The 18,505-nt window shown below is 37.9% G+C and overlaps 1 protein-coding gene and 1 pseudogene across 2 annotated transcripts in view; one reads left to right on the forward strand and one right to left on the reverse strand.

Moving 5' to 3' along the window:
- The window catches only part of Hpse2 (heparanase 2 (inactive)), an 814,466-nt gene that overhangs the window by 91,016 nt on the left and 704,945 nt on the right, over positions 1-18,505 (forward strand). The window lies entirely within an intron of this gene.
- LOC105944877 lies at positions 1,961-8,337 on the reverse strand (annotated as a pseudogene).

An 18,505-nucleotide genomic window follows, 5' to 3' on the forward strand; every position in this document is an offset into this window, starting at 1 on the left:
AAAAGAGAAGTGTATAAGGGTTGAATATAGCCAAAAAATATTTTTAACGAAATTGTGTTTATTAAACAAACACTACATACAGTAAATATTACCAACAAACCTTTTTTGTGTTGACTATTCCCATCTTGTCAAAACTTTCCAAAGGTGTTTCTGAAGGAAACATTCATTTTAATTATGCTAAATATACTTTAAAGTGATGGTACATAATATTTTTAGTATTTCAGTACTTGTCATGTAAATTTATTTTCTAAATCTTTTCCTAACCCCATCACTTAGAAATTGACTAGCATACTTTTATATTGTTATCTACCAGTTTTGGCATAAGTAGTTTCTATATATGACATTTAATCTTGTGTATTAAAGTACACCTAATTTATATATTTAAATTATATATGGTTACATACTACACAAAGACATTTCAGTTCAGTGGTGGGCTGCATATGACATTAGCTATGCCACATAGCCCAAGTGTTTAAAAGGCTATAGCATCTAGGTATGTATAAGTACACTATATGATGTTTGCTCAATAAAGAAATTGCCTGACACATTTTTGGAACTTATCCACCTTATTTAGTGATTTGTGTTTTTATACATTCAAAATATATCTACAATTTCAAAGTTGGAATTATTTTGTATGGATAGTTTTTGATATCTAAGTTGTTAAATATAGTATACTCTTATCTTTGTTCTCAATTTATCAAAAGTTTTGAAATTATAAACATATATATTTTTTAATTAAACAGGGGTGTTCAGATAAAAAGGTGATAATTTCTTTTTCTGGCCTCCTCAGGTTTTAACCCTTAAAAGCTATCCAATATTTGATTTTTATAGTTTCACATTTTGTTTTAATGTCTCATACTATATTTATGTTTATATAAATTATATTTATATTTGTTTAACACATTATTTTGTACATGTATATTGCATATTCATTGCATATATAAATGTAAAACGTTTTCTTAGTGAAAAAATGATTCAAATATGATCATTATTTTATAATTTTCTCCACACATGTACTGTTATGTCATAGAATTCTCACTAGGTCACACCATATAGATCTAACTCATTCTTTTAAATTATGTGTATAGTATTCCATAATATTGAATATAACTAACTTTTTTCCTATTAATATACACTGCTTTATGTTCTTGTTTTTCCTTTCCACTTTCTCTCTCACAAGCACACCACATATACACCCATTTATATCTGTAAATACCACAAAGTGGGATGTATTGATCAAAATACACAATGTACTTAACAATCTTGGAAAGTCAGATTTATCAAAGTATAATTTGTATTAGGCAAATATTACTTCAAGAAATGTATATAATATACATTCCTGTAACTATCACCAACACCTGCAGGCTAGGACATGGTTCTGCAGTTAAAGGCATTTGATTGCAAAGCCTGTTGGCCTTGGTTCCATTTCCCAGAACATATGTGGTTCTATTACCCTGAAAAGTTTCTTGCCTCCTTTTAAAAAATATTTTTATTTATTCATTTGAGAGAGGGAGAAAGAAGGAAAAAAATATATATAGAGAGAGAAAGAAAATGAATGGAATGAGTGAATGAATGAATGGGTGTGTCAGGGCCTCTACCAACTTCAAATGAACTCCAGATGCATGCACCACCTTGCGCATCAGGCTTATGTGGGTCCTGGGGAGTCAAACCTGGGTCCTTTGGCTTTGCAGGCAAACACCTTAACGGTTAAGCCATCTCTCAAGCCCTCTTGTCTCCATTTTTATTTTTATTTTTCTGTGTCCCAGGCTACTTTATTTTAAAACAAAGTAGTGAGTGACTTGGGGATTTAAAAATCAAGAACATCCTTAAACTTCATCTTTCCTCCAACTACCTCCCCCTAAACTTCCTGTACCAACCCTTCCATTCCCTTTTAAAAGCCCAGGTTGGCTTCCCCTCCCTCCTCCCTCCTGTTCCTCCATCTGTGGGCAGGGTAGACACCTCAGTTTGAACGCGTGGAAGAACCCAAAGCATTAACAGGAACAGAGGGGAAGGCTTCACCCTCTGGGAAAAGGATAGAGCCCTGGGGCCAGAGGGAAGGATACAGCTGCTCCCCCCCACCCCCCGGAAAAGGAGACCCTGCGGCCTCAAACTCTTTCCACTTGGCATAGTTACTTCTTGATCGCTTGCCCTTCTGGCACCGGTTGCAGAACCACACTCAGACCACATCCTCCTCCAGGCCCAGCTGCTCAGCGATGAGGCTGATCTGCTGTCTCTGGGTTTCCTCTGACATGTTTCTTGATACTCGTTGGCTTTATTTTCCAGGCCTGTACCAGAGTCTCTGCCTTGCATATCTCCTGAAGATTTTTGTTGTTGTCACCTTCCTCCACCCACTTCTGCAGCAGGGGCCGTAGCTTACATATGTTCTTGAAACTGAGCTGCAGAGCCTCAAAGTGACAGATGGTCGTCTGGCTGAACACCTTTCCAAAAGGAACCTGTGGGTGAGCCCCACATTGGCCTGGGTGTACCCCAGCGTGATCTTCCTCTGCTTCAGAAGCTTGGCAAATTGTTCCAGTTCTTTTTGCAGAGCTTTCATATCCTGGGACTCCTAGGGGTTTGACTCCAGTTTCTCCACCTCCACCTTAACCACACCTGGGTGGGGAGCACAGAGCCCGGGGAGATGCCCTCTGAGTTTCTCTCTACCCTGGCTTCTGCCTCTTCCTGGGGCTGCAAGATTTGCAAGCCAACCTGGGGCATCTGGCCCACTCCAACCTGAGGTCCACAGAATGCCATCCCGCCACAGAATTGATAAGGAGAAGGTGCCTGGCCCAACCCCCGTGGATTCCTGGCCCACCAGGAAGGCCTTGGAAGCTTAGCCAGGTAGAGGGTCCACCTAGCCAGGCTCTAGCCCTCCTGACCCACCACTACCACCATCTGGCTGGGGCAAGAAGGTGAAGTCTGAAGCCGGTGTACAGCCATGAGGAAGATGGGCACCCCAAGCTGGGGGCCTGATGGAAGGAGATACATTTTTTAAAAGTTAAATAACATATTTTTATTAGATATGGACATATTTTGTATGTAAACAATACATGTTGGTACCATCCTTTGCCTCCTCTCTGCCCCTTTTCTGAAGAGGCCTTCCTCCTTGGGGATATAGGTTAATCCTATGGAGATTGTGGTCATGCCTTATGGGGTCAGAACTTATAGGGGACAGGTAATGTCTCTGTGAAAAATGTCTCAACTTGTGGCTCTAACAATCTTTCCACCCTCCTTTCTGCAAAATTCCCTGAGCCAAGCTGGGAGCATTTTAAGTCTACTTCAGTGATGGTCACTTAGGAGCCTCTGGATCTCTGGTTTGGTCGGTGTTGAATGTCCTCAGTATCTATCTCCATCACCCTTGTGCTTATATCAGATTAACTAAGAAAGCAATACTCTTGTGCATTTCCCCAGTTCCTCTGTGGTTTCAGCTGGGGCCAAGGTGGAGTGCACTGGGTCCTTTATATCCTCAGTTTCAGCTCCTGTCTGAAAAAGAGAAGCAGATTCTCCACCACTGGTTAAATGTGATAACCATTATTAATTTAGAGAGAATTAAAAGGGTATAGAGGCTTTTATAGTCTAAGGTTAGTGGGAGCTTGACAATGGAAAGCAGAATCATTATCTGGATATGATTCTGACTTGTTTCCTAGGTCCAGACATGGTTTCCTTACCATCTAATGAATCTGTTAGCTAATCCAAGAGCAGCTGGGTACTTACCATGGCCGTGTGCCACTATTGCATTTGTGTGAGCATCACAGCAGGTTGTTTGCTTCTGAGTCACTTAGACTTTGAGTTTCTTGGACAGCCATTGGCCATTTTCCCCTGGTAGCTCATGTAGCACCTTCCAGCACTAGATGGGCTAATTGTCTGGGGACTGGCACTCTTCCGGATTCCAACCAGGTCTCTCAATGGTCTGTGCTGATGGTGTATGGTGTCTTCAGCAGTAGGGACTTATCATTAACCTCTGATGGGTAATCAAGTGCTCTGACAGAAGTCTGTCTTGTTTGCTTTGGGAGATCTGTTAGATCTCTCTGATCAACAGCTCATTGTGGATGTAGACCACATCCTGTTACAGGGAATTATAGGTCAGGGACAAGGGAAAAGGAAAAAGAAAAAAAACAGAGAAGAAAGAGAAACAGGAGAAATTTGAGGTTAGGTTTTATCTCACTCTCTCCAGGGCCATCCAATTCAGGTGCTCCCCCTAAGGTCCTCTTGAGGGTTCCACCTTTGGGTCTGACTTCCAGGATATAGGATTCCATGGTACCAGTCTAATTTGGATTCAGTTTTGTGTCCCCCTCCCCTTCTTCTTTCCCCAAGCCCTACCCTTCTTATTGTCCATACCTGAAGATGTTATTCATTTATTTCAGCAACTTGGGTTGATACATGTTAGGAACTTCAGTTAAGTGAGATCATGTCATGGTTGTTTTTCTGTGACTTTGTAAGTTCACTTAGAATGTTCTGTTCCAAGTTCGACCATTTTTCTACAAATTTAAATGTGTGATTTTTTTCTTATTGCTGAGTAGATTTCCATCATGTGGATATACCACATCTTGGTTATCCATTCATCCAATGCTGGGCACCTGGGTTGATTCCAGTTTTTAGTTATTATGAATTTAGCAGTTATAAATGTGGATGAGAAAATATTTCTCAACTGGAGCTTTTAGGGTAAATGCCCAGTAAGGGAATAGCAGGGTCTGCTGGTAACTCTATATTCATCCTTTTCAGGAGTCTCCTATTGTTTTCCACAGTGGTTGTACCAGCTTATATTCCCACCAATAGCCAATGGGTGTTCCTATTTCTCCACACCCTTGCCAACAGTTGTTTTCACTTGATTTTTTTGTTTGCTACCCTTATTGGTGTAAGGTGGAATCTCATAGTTGTTTTAATTTGCATTTCCTTAATGGTTAGGGATGTTGAACATTTTCTTAAGTGTATGCTAGCCATTTGTAATTCTTTCTGGCAAAGATTTTCTCCCAGTCAGTGGGTAATATATTGACTGTGCTTATGGTATGTTTGTCTGTGCAAAAGCTTTTTAGCTTCATTAGATCCCATTGGTTGAGTGCTTATTTAATTTCCTTTGCTATTAGTGTTTTGTTCAGTAAGTCTTTTCCTAGTCCTATATCGTGGAGAGTACCTCCTACTTTTTCTTACAGTAGCTAAAGTGTTTCAGGTCTTATATGGAGGTATTTAATCCATTTGGACTTGATTTTTGTGTATGGAGAAATAAGTGGGTCTAATTTCATTTTTCTACATATGGTCATCCAATTTGTACAACATCATTTCTTGAAGATGTCTTTTCTTCAGTCTACATTATTGGCACCTTTGTCAAAGATCAAGCATCTGTAGTTACTTGATCTATTGTCTGGGTCTTCAGATCTGTTCTGTTAGTCTACGTTTCTGTTTTTATTCCATTACCATGCTGCTGTTTTCACTATGGCTTTGTAATATTGCTTTAGATCAGGTAGGGTAATAACCAGAAGAGGATTTTTTTTTTCTGAGTATATGTTTGGATATTCAAAGCCTTCTGTCATTCCATATGAATTTTCAGATCATTTTTTCAATCTCTGTGAAGGATGATGCTGGTATTTTTATTGGTATTGTGTTAAATCTGTATATTGCTTTTGGTAGAATTGCCATTTTCACAATATTAATTGTACATATTCAGGAGCATGGGAGGTCTTTTCATCTTCTCAAGTTTTCCTTGATTTCTTTTTTGAGTGTTTTTATATTTTCATTATATAGGTCTTTCTCATCCTTGTTTGTGTTATTCCAAAGCATTTAGTGCTTTTTTGCTGTTGTTGTTGCTATTGAAAATAGGACAGCCTCACTGGTTTCTCTGTATTTTTGTCCTTTGCATATAGAAGAACCACTGACTTTTGTGCATTGATTTTGTTTCCTGTCATTTTGCTGAAGGAATTTATCACCTTTAGAAGTTTTGAGATGGAGATTTTTGGGTCATTTATATATAGGATCAATTCATCTGCAAATAGGGCTAGCTTGATTTCTTCCTTTCTAATTAGAATCCCTTTTCTTTCTTTCTCCTGTATTTTGCTTGGGCTAGTACTTCTAGTACTGTGTTGAAGAGCAGTGGGCACCCCTGTCTTATTCCTGATCTTAGTGGGAGCTCCTTGAGCTTTTCCCTATCAAGTATTATTTGGGCTTTAGGAGCTTTATATATAGCCTTTATTGTGTTGAGATATAAACCCTCCATTCCTCTTTCCATTGTTTTGATCATGAAGTGTTGTTGTATTTTGTCAATGACCTTCTCTGCATTAATTGAGATGATCATGTGTTTCTTATGGTTCAGGTTATTTATGTGATATATTATGTTGACTAGTTTCCATATGTTAAATCATCCCTGCATCCCTGGGATGACACCTACTTGATCAAGGTGCTTTTGATATGTTGTTGAACTTGGTTTGGATCCTTCTTGTTTTTCCAGTGCCTTTAGGTGTGCAGTCAGATTTTTGATTTAAGATATCTCTGGCTTTGTAATGAAGGCATTTAGGGCTAAATTTCCCCTTATGACTGCCTTCATTTTGTCCCATAAGTTTTGGTAAGTTGTGTTTTCCTTATCACTCAATGCTAGAAATTTTACAATTTCCTTTTTTATTTCTTCCATGACCATTGTTTAAAAGTGTGTTGTTTAGTCTCCAGGCATTGGTAGAGTTCCTGATGTGTCCCTTGTTGTTAATTTCTAGCATTAAAGCATTGTCATATGACATGAAGCAGGAAGTTACTTCAGTTTTCCTGAGTATATGAAGGCATGCTTTATGGCCTAATATATGGTCAATTTTGGAGAAGGTTCTGTTGGCTGCTGAGAAGAATGTGTACTCTGTAGAGTTGGGGTGGAAAGTTCTGTAGATATCCATTAGGTCTAGTAGATCTATGATGTTGTTGAACTCTATTATTTCCCTGTTGATTTTCTGCTTGAATGATCTGTCTATTGATGATAGTGGAGTACTGAAGTCTCCGACTATGATGGTGTAGGTGTTTATTTCTGTTTTATTGTTGAGTGGATTTTGTTTTATAAACTGTGGTGCACCTATGTTTGGTGCATATATATTTATGATTGTGATGTGGTCATGTTGGATCATTCCCTGGATGAATAAGAAGTGGCCTTCTTTGTCTTTTTTGACTACGTTTGGTTTGAAATGTATTTTGTCAGATGTTAATATAGCAACATTGTTTGTTTTTTATTTCCATTTGCTTGAAATACCATTTTTCAGCCTTTCACCCCAAGGAGGTATCTGTCTTTAGTGCTGAGGTAGATCCAGTTTTTTTAATCCATATCCTGTTAACCTGTGTCTTTTGATGGGTGAGTTAAGACCATTAATATTTAAGGTTATTACTGTGAGGTTTGAATTAACCCCTGCCATGATGAGGTATTTTATGGGGTTTGGTACTTTCTTGTGTTATGTAGTGTTTTGAGCCTAGTCTATTTAGGTTGTTGTGATCTTCTTGTTGGCTCTTGAGATTGGTTGTTTGACTGTTGTGTGTGGAGTATTCCCTGAAGTATTCACTGTAGGTTTGGCTTTGTATTCATATAATCATAGAGTTGACTTTTTTCATGGAAAGTTTTTCTTTTGCCATCTATTATGAGGGATACTTTTGCTGGGTAAAGTAGCTTGGGTTGGAAGCCATAGTTTTTTAGAGTTTGAAGTGTTACATCCCAGGCCCTTCTGGGTTTCAGGGTTTCCATTGAGAAATCTGGTGTAATTCTGATGGGATTTCCTTTGTATGTTGTGAATTGGTTCTCTTACTGCTTTTAACACTGTCTCATTGTTTTTGTTGTTAAGAGCCTTAACTATGATGTGTGTTGGAGAATTTCTTCTTTGGTCCTGTCTCTTTGGTGTTCTGTGGACTTCTTGTATATGGATGGGCCTCTCTTTTGAGAAATTTGGAAAATTTTCTTTAATAATTTTGTTGAATATGCTCTCTATGCCTGTGGCCTGGATTTCCTCTCCTTCTGATATATCCATGATCCAGATATTTGGCCATTTTAGGATACCACAGTTACCTTGTATTCTGTTCACTTGATTTTTTGAACTTAGCAAAGTTTTTGGCCTCCCGAGCAATTTCTTCTGTCTTATATTCCAGGTCAGAGGTTCTGTCTTCCATATGAGTAACTCTGGTAGTGAGGGGTTCTACAGAGGTTTTCATAATTTCTGTTTTTTTTTTTTTCCTGTTGTGTTATTTTGCATCATGTCCATCCCTTTTTTGAGGTATAATTTTAATTTGAATTCTGATTTTCTTGATGCTTCCAGTAGTTCATCCTTACATTTGATAATCTTCATTAATCTTAATCAACCATTTGTTGAGATCCTCCATTTCTTGACTCATCTTCAATTTATTCATATCTCTTTGGAGGGTTGTAATGTTTTCTGCAATCAAGTTAAGTAAGCCTACTGTCAAAAGCTGAACACTCTAGGAGAAGATTCTGTTCAATTTCATTGATATTATTGTTTTTTCTTTGATAGTTTGATTCTCATTCAGTAATTTTGTTTTGATCCAGGTCTCATTGGTGGTTGTGTTTTCATTTTGGGAATGAATTTCTGTTGATTTCTCTATGATTTTATTGGAGGCTTACATTGTCGGACTAGGCATCCTTGGTGGATATCTCTCAGTTTTCTGTCTTTTGTTGGCTTTTATGCATTTTTGTATACCCATTTTAGGAAGACTCTTTATTTTATTGAGTTGGAAGCAAGTTTTTGTCTTTTGGCCCTTTCACCCTCTGACTCAAGTGAATAGGGTTGTTGGTACCCAATGGTATCTCAGGATACCAGAGCAAAAGGCCTGATTACACAGCTCAAACAGGGACCAGGCCTTCACAAGCAAGGCACAATGGGACCTACCAGGAATAGGGGACTGGGAGGAGCAAGGGAACAGGGATCATCAGGTCTATTTCATCTGCTCCTTCCAGAACACAGACCAGCATAGGGAACTCAGACCAGTGAGGTGGGAGGAGCCCAGAAACATGGGTCTGGTCGACTCACTCCAGACCACAGTGCCTGCCCACACACTGTCAGAGCAATTTACTCAGACCTGGGGAGGTAGGAGGAGCCCAGATAAGGACCTGACCTTCTCACTCCAGATCATTTTGCCCACACACTGCCCACACAAGGAACTCAGACTCCCCTTTGTCTCCTTTTATAGTCAGTCTCCTCTTCCCAACTTCAGTCCTTAGCTGCGTATGAATTGAACTTTGTCCCTAAAGGTTATATTGACAGAATAATAATAATATGGTCACGTATGCAATTTCTTCCACTTAGCATAAGTTTTTGAGGTTCACTTATTTGTTGTATATACCTAAATTTCATTCCTTTTTAATTGAATGAATAGCATGTCATTATATAGATATCCTATAATTAGTTTATTCATTCACTGTTAGTGGACAGATGTCTTGTTTCTTTAATATTTAGTTCATTACCTGTTTTTTTAATTTTGTTCTTTTCTTGCCATCTTCAATGAATGACCAGCACAGACATGGCAGGAGGGCTAGTTATTCCAATTTTATTTTAGAAAAGAAAGTAAAGCAGAAGACTTTTGGGATTTGGAGAAGTCATGAGTGGGTAATGCTAGGGTGACCTAGATTGGATTTTTTTTTATCTCTTTAGGGGTGTAAATTAGGCATCAAATTGGGGTGGATTGGAATGGTTACTTAGAAGGTATGTGAGACATTCTGATAGGCTACTTAGATAGAGGAATGTCGATGCTTGCCAGGGGAAAAATGATCTGGGAAAGGGTGCCAAGAAGGGGGAAGAACCAGAAAGTAAAACAGAAGTCTGCCTTTTACCAGGGCCAGTAAACAGTAATGTTCTTTTGGACCTTGTCTTTACCAACAAAAGAAGCCTGCCTTGCTTTTAATAGCCATCATGAATTTGGGAAAGATTGATGTTTTTGAATGTGGTTTTCCACCTAAGAATAAAATATTTCTTTCTACCTGCTCAGTTCTTATGCCATTCGATGATATTTTAAAGATATCTTCCTTTTATATACCTTTGTTATTAAGTTAGTCTTTGACACTTCATGGTTTTGTTGATGCTGAGAATGAGTTTTTCTCTTAAATAACTATTCCAGTATACATAAAAACAATATATTTAGCTCATATTCATTTCCTTTATTTTTATTAAGTGGAAACTTTGGACAAATCATGTGTTGGTAACATTCCCCTCCTCCCTGCCACAATTCCACTGAGGGGCCTCCTCAGTGGGATTGCTGGTATTCACCATGGGATTGTGGGTTATAAGTTGTGAGAGCAGCAGTCAGTCATTGTGTATATGTATGTGCGTGTGGGGGCGTCGGGTAGCAATACCTCTGTATAGTTTCTCTTACCCTGTGGCCCATCCCCTCTCCTGCAAAATTCCTTGAGCCTTGGCAGATATATATATATCTGGTTTACTTTAGTGCTATGCTCTTATCAACCTCTGGATTGCTGCTTTGTTACATTTTGAGTGACCTCAGTGTCTATAGCCATCAACCTGGGGCAGCTTGTCAAGCTTGCCATGGGAGCACCACTCGTGTTTACCTCACCGCTTCCTCTGTGGTTTCACATGGACACTAGCTAATGTGCTAGGTGTGGTACTCATTTCAAGACAGGAACTTTGGTTGTCCTCAATTTTTGCTGCCTTCTATGAAAGAAAAACAGATTCTCCAAAGAAGAGTGAGATTAGTATAGGGTAAAGAGGATACGCATAGTTAATTCAGAGAGATTTTGAATATTTCTAATAACTCATCAGTAAAAAATTCTTATATTTCATATGTTCACAATCCTACAAAGATATAGATTTATTTCTTTTCTAACTTTTTACAAATTGCTTTTAATTTCTTAAAAGATGTAAAGTAATATTAAAAGTTTGTGACCATATATATAATTTTATATATGTTAATTAAGACAGCACATACTGCACATACCTTTGTGTAATCATTTTCTTTCCTTTATTTATTTACTTATTTTGGCATTTTGAGGTAGGGTCTTGGTCTAGCATAGGCAGACCTTGAATTCACTATGTGGTCTCAGGGTGGTCTCGAACTCACAGTGATCCTCTTACCTCTGCCTACCAAGTGCTGGGATTAAAGACATATACCATCATGCCTTGCTGGTAATCATTTTCTTTTTCTTTTGTCTTTTATTTTGTTTTTTTTTTGAGGTAGGATCTCACTCATTAGAGTCCAGGCTCACTGGGATTCACTATGGAGTCTCAGGGTGGCCTCAAACTCATGGCAATCCTCCTACCTCTGCCTCCCAAGTGCTGGGATTAAAGGTGTGAGCCACCACACCCAACTTCATAATCATTTTCTTAATAAAACTTGTGGACATCTTTCTCTATCAATAAATATCTTCTCATACAATTTTTATGGCTACATTAGAATTATATCATCATGGAAATATAATTATTTAATTGTTCTGCTGATATACCATAATTTTCTCTAATTTTACATGAGTATTAATAAGGTTATAGTGAAAATCATTGGAAATATACTGTTGCAGTCGGGTTTGCATTGCTGGTAGAAATCACCCAACCAAGAGCAGCTTGTGGGAAAAAGAGGCTTATTTTGGCTTACAGGCTTGAGAGGAAGCTCCATGATGGCAAGAGCAGAGGGTGGACATCACCCCCTGGCCAACATAAGGTGGTGTATAGCAACAGGAGGGTGTGCCAAACACTGGCCAAGGAAAACTGGCTGTAACACCCATAAGCCCGCCCCCAACAATGGGGAGTCATTAATTCCCAAATCTTCATCAGGTGGTGATCTAGCTTTCAGAACATCTAAGTTTATGGGGGATATCTGAATCAAACAAATTTCTTGCATTTGTGAAATATTTTCACAACCATTGTCTCATTGTTTAAATATAAGGACAGAACATTATTCCTTCAGTTTTAATACCCTCTAAAATGATGATCCCCAAAAATAACCCCAAAGGAAAAGCAATACAAATACACTACCAACCTAGTAATGACAGGGAAGTGAAGACTTGTAACATAGTTACAATTACACAGTTGGAAGGTCACAACTAAGATAATAAGCCTTTCCTGACTGCCGTATCTAGCATAAACCCTGCACCACATATACCTTTGTATAATTGCCAGAAGTGTGAATCCTATGTCAGAGAGAGTCACATTTAAAATTTTGGTGCAACAAATAGTCTTTAATAAGGGTTATACCATTTTGCACTTAACACTAGCAATATGCAAGACACCCCATTTATCTTATGTGTTACAAATGTTGATTGTTTTTTACTCTTTTGTATATGACACGAAAATTTACATGGCATTATTCTAAATTTTATTGCATTACAAACAATGTTTTTTTTTTACATTTATTTTTATTTCTTCAAAAAATTGGTTCTTAAGCTTACTTTTTTTTTTTTTTTTTTTTTTTTTTTTGGTTTTTCGAGGTAGGGTCTCACTCTGGCTTAGGCTGACCTGGAATTCTCTATGTAGTCTCAGGGTGGCTTCAAACTCTCGGCGATTCTCCTACCTCTGCCTCCTGAGTGCTGGGATTAAAGGCATGTGCCACCACGGCCGGTTTAAGCTTACTTTTTTTGGGGGGGGGGATTGTTCATATATTGCTGAATTATAAGGTCTCTACATATTATGAACAATAATCTTTCATCATGTTTATTGCAAAGTGAGTATCCTTGGTTTGATTTCTTTTATTATGTATATTACTTAGTATATTTCTGTTTTTAAAAATTTTTCTCTTTCACCCCTGTGCTCCTCTCTGCCAGACTAGCTGTGTGTGGATTATCTCTATTGTATTGTTGGTGTACTTAGTCCAGGTTTTACGATGGTGTTTGGGACTCCTGCTTTTTGGAATACTTGATGATGTGGCACTTTGGCTCTCAATCATGGCTTGTCTGCTTGTAAGCAGCACAGCTGTGCATTTCTCCTCTTGCTTTTTTGCATGTACTTTCTCCCCTTCTCCTTGCCACTTCCCATCAATTGTTTAATCTGGCAGTAGGTCATCAATAAGTTTTCTTCCACTTCCTTTCGAATCATCAAGTCTGATTCTAGCTTTCCATCTTTCAGAGGGAGTTTTTAATCTGCATTATCTCTTAGCAGTCACACTACTGGCTGCCTCTGTGATAGTGATGAATCTAATAAGTTTGGAGCAGGGTTTACGCTAGATAGGGCATATTTTATCTTATCTTAGTTGTGACCTTCCAACTGTGTAATTGTAACTATGTTACAAGTCTTCACTTGTCTGTCATTACTAGGTTGGTAGTGTATTTGTGTTGCTTTTCTTTTGGGGATCATCATTTTAGAGGGTATTAAAACTGAAGGAACAATGTTCTGTCCCTATATTTAAACAATGAGACAATGGTTGTGAAAATATTTCACAAATGCAAGAAATTTGCTGTACTTATTTATAGATGAAGGAGTTCTGGTGGTTACTTGGTGCAGAAATATGTAGGTTGTTATACAGCTTTCCTTCTACATGAGTGTATTGTTCAATGTGTAAGGTTTGAACTCAGACTATGTGAGTTTGATTCTGCATCAGCCACTTTGTTGTTCCAGGCAAGTTTACTTTTAAACCTTCTCTTTAGCTTTACTTTCCCCAGAAGAACTGTGATTGATTATGTCAATATTTACCTGGAGAATGTTTGTGGATTAAATTCTGTTATGTACATTTAGCACATGGCACACAGTAAATATTCAACATACAATATGTTTTATTACTTTGATAATAATAAAATGTGTGCTTTCAAAGTGATTTTTCAAGCAATTTTATTTTCCTTGGATATCTCAGTTTCTCCTTTCTTATTGAATTATTTTTTTAAAAAAAAAACCACAGTTAAAATTGTGGAAAAGTGGGCTGGAGAGATGGCTTAGCGGTTAAGCGCTTGCCTGTGAAGCCTAAGGACCCGGTTCGAGGCTCGGTTCCCCAGGTCCCACGTTAGCCAGATGCACAAGGGGGCGCACGCGTCTGGAGTTCGTTTGCAGAGGCTGGAAGCCCTGGCGCGCCCATTCTCTCTCTCTCCCTCTATCTGTCTTTCTCTCTGTGTCTGTCGCTCTCAAATAAATAAAAATTAAAAAAAAAATTGTGGAAAAGTGGAAGCAACTAGAAGCATTTTGACTTCTGCTGTTGTGCTAACTCCACTACAAATGTCCTATTACTCTGTTTCTTAGATTTCTTAAGCTTTCTGGGATATGTATAGGAAATGGTGAAATACAGCACAGAAAAACACCCTCTGGCAAACAATGGTCTGAAAAATGTGGGAAGTATTCTTAATTTTTTGGCCAAGCAGTTTGAATTTCTTGAGGGAATAATACTAACTATATGAACATTAGTTAGTATTAGATTTCTGCCTGGTGTGGTGGCGTTTGTTTTTCATAATGAAATGAAACTGAGAACAGAAAATGGATGGAGTATAACATATATAGAATGAACCTGTTTCAATTATCAAAATATTGAAATGCCTGTGTTAGTGGCCATGCATAAAAGTTTTATTAAGAAATTAAAAAGCACATGATTAGAAGTTCCCATTTTCTCCAACTACTTTATAGTTTTTGTATGAAAAGTTATACTCTTTTAAAAATATTTTGTTTATTTATTTGAGAGAGAGGAAGAGAAAGAGGCAGAGAGAGAGACTGAGAGAGAGAGAGAGAGGAGAGAAAGAATAAGCATGCCAGGGCCTCTAGCCACTGCAACAAACTCCAAACAAATGCACCACCTTGTGCATATGGCTTTATGTGGATACTGGGGAATTGAAACTGGATCCTTAGGCTTCACAGACAAGTACCTTAAGTGCTGAACTATCTCTCCAGCCCCCCAGCTTCCTTTTTGTTTGAGAACTTTAGAGGTCCAAAGGCATCCTCTCATTTTAAATCATGTTTACTCCTGAAAAGCTATATTTTGTTGCTTGTATGTCCTCTTAAGAGTCATTACATAAGGAACTTTTTTAAAGCTCAATTTTTAAATTAGGGAAGTATAGTTTATAAAAATATTATCAGAAAAAAATGATACAGAAGGAAGGGATATAAATTTAGGACCTACATGTTCATTAAAGCATTGTATTGTCAAGTCATAGAGAGAATCACTACAAGATAGAATGTTTTAAAGCACTCATGGCTCTGATTTTTTCCAAAATGAAGCTTGGGGGCATTGATTGATTTGTCTCCCAAGTAGATGAAAGCTGTCTTTATGAATACCAGAGTGACTTTATTGTTTGTAGGCAATGATTATTATTTCTTGCTTTCTCCCTTATTTTGTAAAGGATGTTATAGGAAAAGTCTTTTAAATTCATTTTAGCTTTAGCTCTTTTGCTTTCTCAGGTTGAGAAGCAATTTCTTATAGGTCCTTTCATTTAGGCAATGGCATTGCACCAGAACATAGTTCAATAGACACATTTTTTTTGACAAGGTATTAAGGGAACTTAGATTTCTGGAGGTCTGGATGAACTCAAGTGTGAATTTTAGCATATTTAGGTCAATGCTATACATGGTTGAAATGGGGATGAGAAGGAATGTAGAAGTGTAGAAAATGAAACAGGGAATCTGCTGAGTGTGTTGTTAGTAATTATGTATTCAATCTGCTACAATAATTTCTTTATTTCTTGCTTATACTGAAAATAGAATGAAAAATTTCTAAGTAATGGTTTACTTCCATTATTATTGTAGTTCACCTTGCCCAGTTAAGTAGATTTAAAGGGATTTTTGAAAGAAATTGGATTAAGCATGCTATTAATAATGCCAGAACAAGGGAGCAAGAAGAAAATTAAAAAGCTGACTGTCTTTATATGAACACTTTTTCAGCTACATAGTGGAGTAAAAATAATCACATAAGTTGACAAAAAATGTCTAAATTATCAAAGACTTTGAAATTTTGATTTACTTATATGTCTAGAACACAATTATTAATCCTATTTTATGAAATAGGAATAAAGAAGAATTTGAGCATATAAAAATATAATAGAAAAACTTTAAATGTTTGATTTTTAGCTGATTAGTTAAAATTTATATTTTGTCTTATTTATAATGTACTTAACTCTTCCATGATAGGCATGCATTTTATGTAAGTGTATATATTTGTGTATGCACATATATATATGAAAGCTCAAAAAATATTCATTGATAAATATATATAATAAAAAAAAATCTCTGGAGACCAATAATGACCTGTGAAGTCTAAGGGTCTTCAAAGTAGCATAGGAGAATAGATGTGTGTAGGAGCTTTTTGGTTAAACAGAGCTGTTCTTAAATATTATTTTTATGTATTTGCAAGGGGAGAGAGAGCGAATGAGAATGGGTATGCGAGGGCTTTCAGCTGCTCCAAATGAACTCCAGATGCATGCACCACTTTGCATCTGGCTTTATGTAAGGTATTGGGGAACTGAGTCCTGGTTGTTAGGCTTTTCGGGAAAGAGCCATCTCTCCAGCCCCAGAACTGTTTTTGATTTATAATTATCATGTATTAATCAGGTAGATTTAGGTAAATTAATCTCAGTCCCATTTGCAAAATGAGAGAAAGTTTTGAGGGTGAAATTAAGTAATATTATTAATTGCTTTGTAGAAAGCAATACACTCAAAGAGTGGGTTCTCTCATTATCACTATGTTATTAATAGATTGATAATCCTTGAGGAAATTATAAATAAGCAGTATTATTTTGCAGGGACTATCACCATACAAAGTGAAAAAGAGCTAAGTGAATTTCAGAAGTTAACTAAGTTTCTTGTTTGTCAGAGTTAAGTGTTCTGTGCTACCCAGCTGGTGTGTGTGTGTGTGTGTGTGTGTGTGTACATTAACACACATGTGCATGTTTGTCTGTGTAAGAGCCTAAGCCTTGGAGGATATAGAGTTTATTGCAGATAATATGGGAGTATAGGCATATAAACATCTGCATACACCTCTACAGAGCAGTTACAGTGTCTTTCAGAAGGAGAAATGCAATCAGCTTACAATTTCTTTAGTGTGTTTCTTTTGAGTATAATTAGTTCAGCTGTCCTATGTTACCTGGACACATAAACATGGAGAGTATCCAAAGGTTTACAGATAAATCTTCAAATGTAATCTGGGGTGAGGTTAGGAAGTATCTTGAAGTAGGAAGTGGTAAGCTGTGCTATGCAGCAATTTTTTCATTCATAATAGTCATTTTATTCTCTAGTGACATAAAAAACACAGTGTAACAATGATTACAATAAAGTCACTGTAGTAGGGAGAAATTTTCAGAGTAGAGACACCTGAATTTCAGCTTTTCTTTTTCCTTCATATGTGTCCATATCAAGCCTTAGCTTCTATTGTAGTCAGGTTTGCATTGCTGGCGTAAATCACCTGATCAAGAGCAGCTTGTGGGAAAAAAGGTTTATTTTGGTTTACAGACTCGAGGGGAAACTCCATGATGGCAGGGGAAAATGATGGCATGAGCAGAGGGTGGACATCACCCCCTGGCCAACATAAGGTGGACAATAGCAACAGGAGGGTGTGCCAAACACTGGCATGGGGAAAATTGGCTATAACACTCATAAGACCCCCCCCCCCCCACCAACACATTGCGTCCAGGAGGCTTTAATTTCCAATTGGCATTAGCGTTCAGTATACCAAAGTTTATGGGGGACACCTGCATCAAACCCACCACATTCTGCCCCTGGAGCCCATAAACTGATAAAACATCCATGATGTAAAATGCAATGCATTCTGTCCAACTTTAAAAGTTGCTATAAGCCGGGCATGGTGGCACACGCCTTTAATCCCGGCACTCGGGAGGCAGAGGTAGGAGGATTTCTGTGAGTTCGAGGCCACCCTGAGACTCCATAGTGAATTCCAGGTCAGCCTGGGCTAGAGTGAGACCCTACCTCGAATCCCCCCCCCCAAAAAAAAGAAGTTGCTATAGTTTTTATCAATCTTAATGATTTTCAAACATCCCCATCATACAAGTTCTTTTAACTGAGCCATAATACCAAAAGTAAAATCCCCTCAAAACCCATAATGGCACGGAGTGAACATTCACACTGCAAAAGATGGCATTGGACATAACCAAGAAATAGTCAACCAATACAAGGTTTAAAATAACCAGGGCAAATATCAAACTCTATAGTTCCAAGTCCAACAGCTCCTAGTCAGTGATAGATCTCCAAGTCTGATAATTCTAACCAACAACAAGTCTCTGGAGTTCCAATTCCAACCCTCCAGCTAGACTACTCACAGTCCTGGAAAACTTCATCCAAGGCTGGCAGCTTTCTTTGGAAGCCATCTAGTGGTCCTGGCATCTCCGCTGGGTCTCCACTGCAACCCATGGTCCATCCTCATGGCTCTATTGGGTGAAACCTGCTTCACACTGCCCATGGCCATTTCTACAACACACGACCGTTCTACAAACTCACTGACCCTCTCTTTCCTCCATTTCTTATACTCCATAATACCAGGTGGGGTGCCAATTTGTTAATCTGAGGGGTGTGGGACAAAGCAGACTTTGAAGAACAGGACACTCCAGCATTCTGGCCCCTTCAAAAGATTGCATTTTTTTCTGTTGTCCCAATGCAGGTCAGGTGGCCCAATCTCAATAGTTGTA

This window comes from Jaculus jaculus, chromosome 1 (assembly GCF_020740685.1).
Source record: "Jaculus jaculus isolate mJacJac1 chromosome 1, mJacJac1.mat.Y.cur, whole genome shotgun sequence".
NCBI classification, from domain to species: domain Eukaryota; kingdom Metazoa; phylum Chordata; class Mammalia; order Rodentia; family Dipodidae; genus Jaculus; species Jaculus jaculus.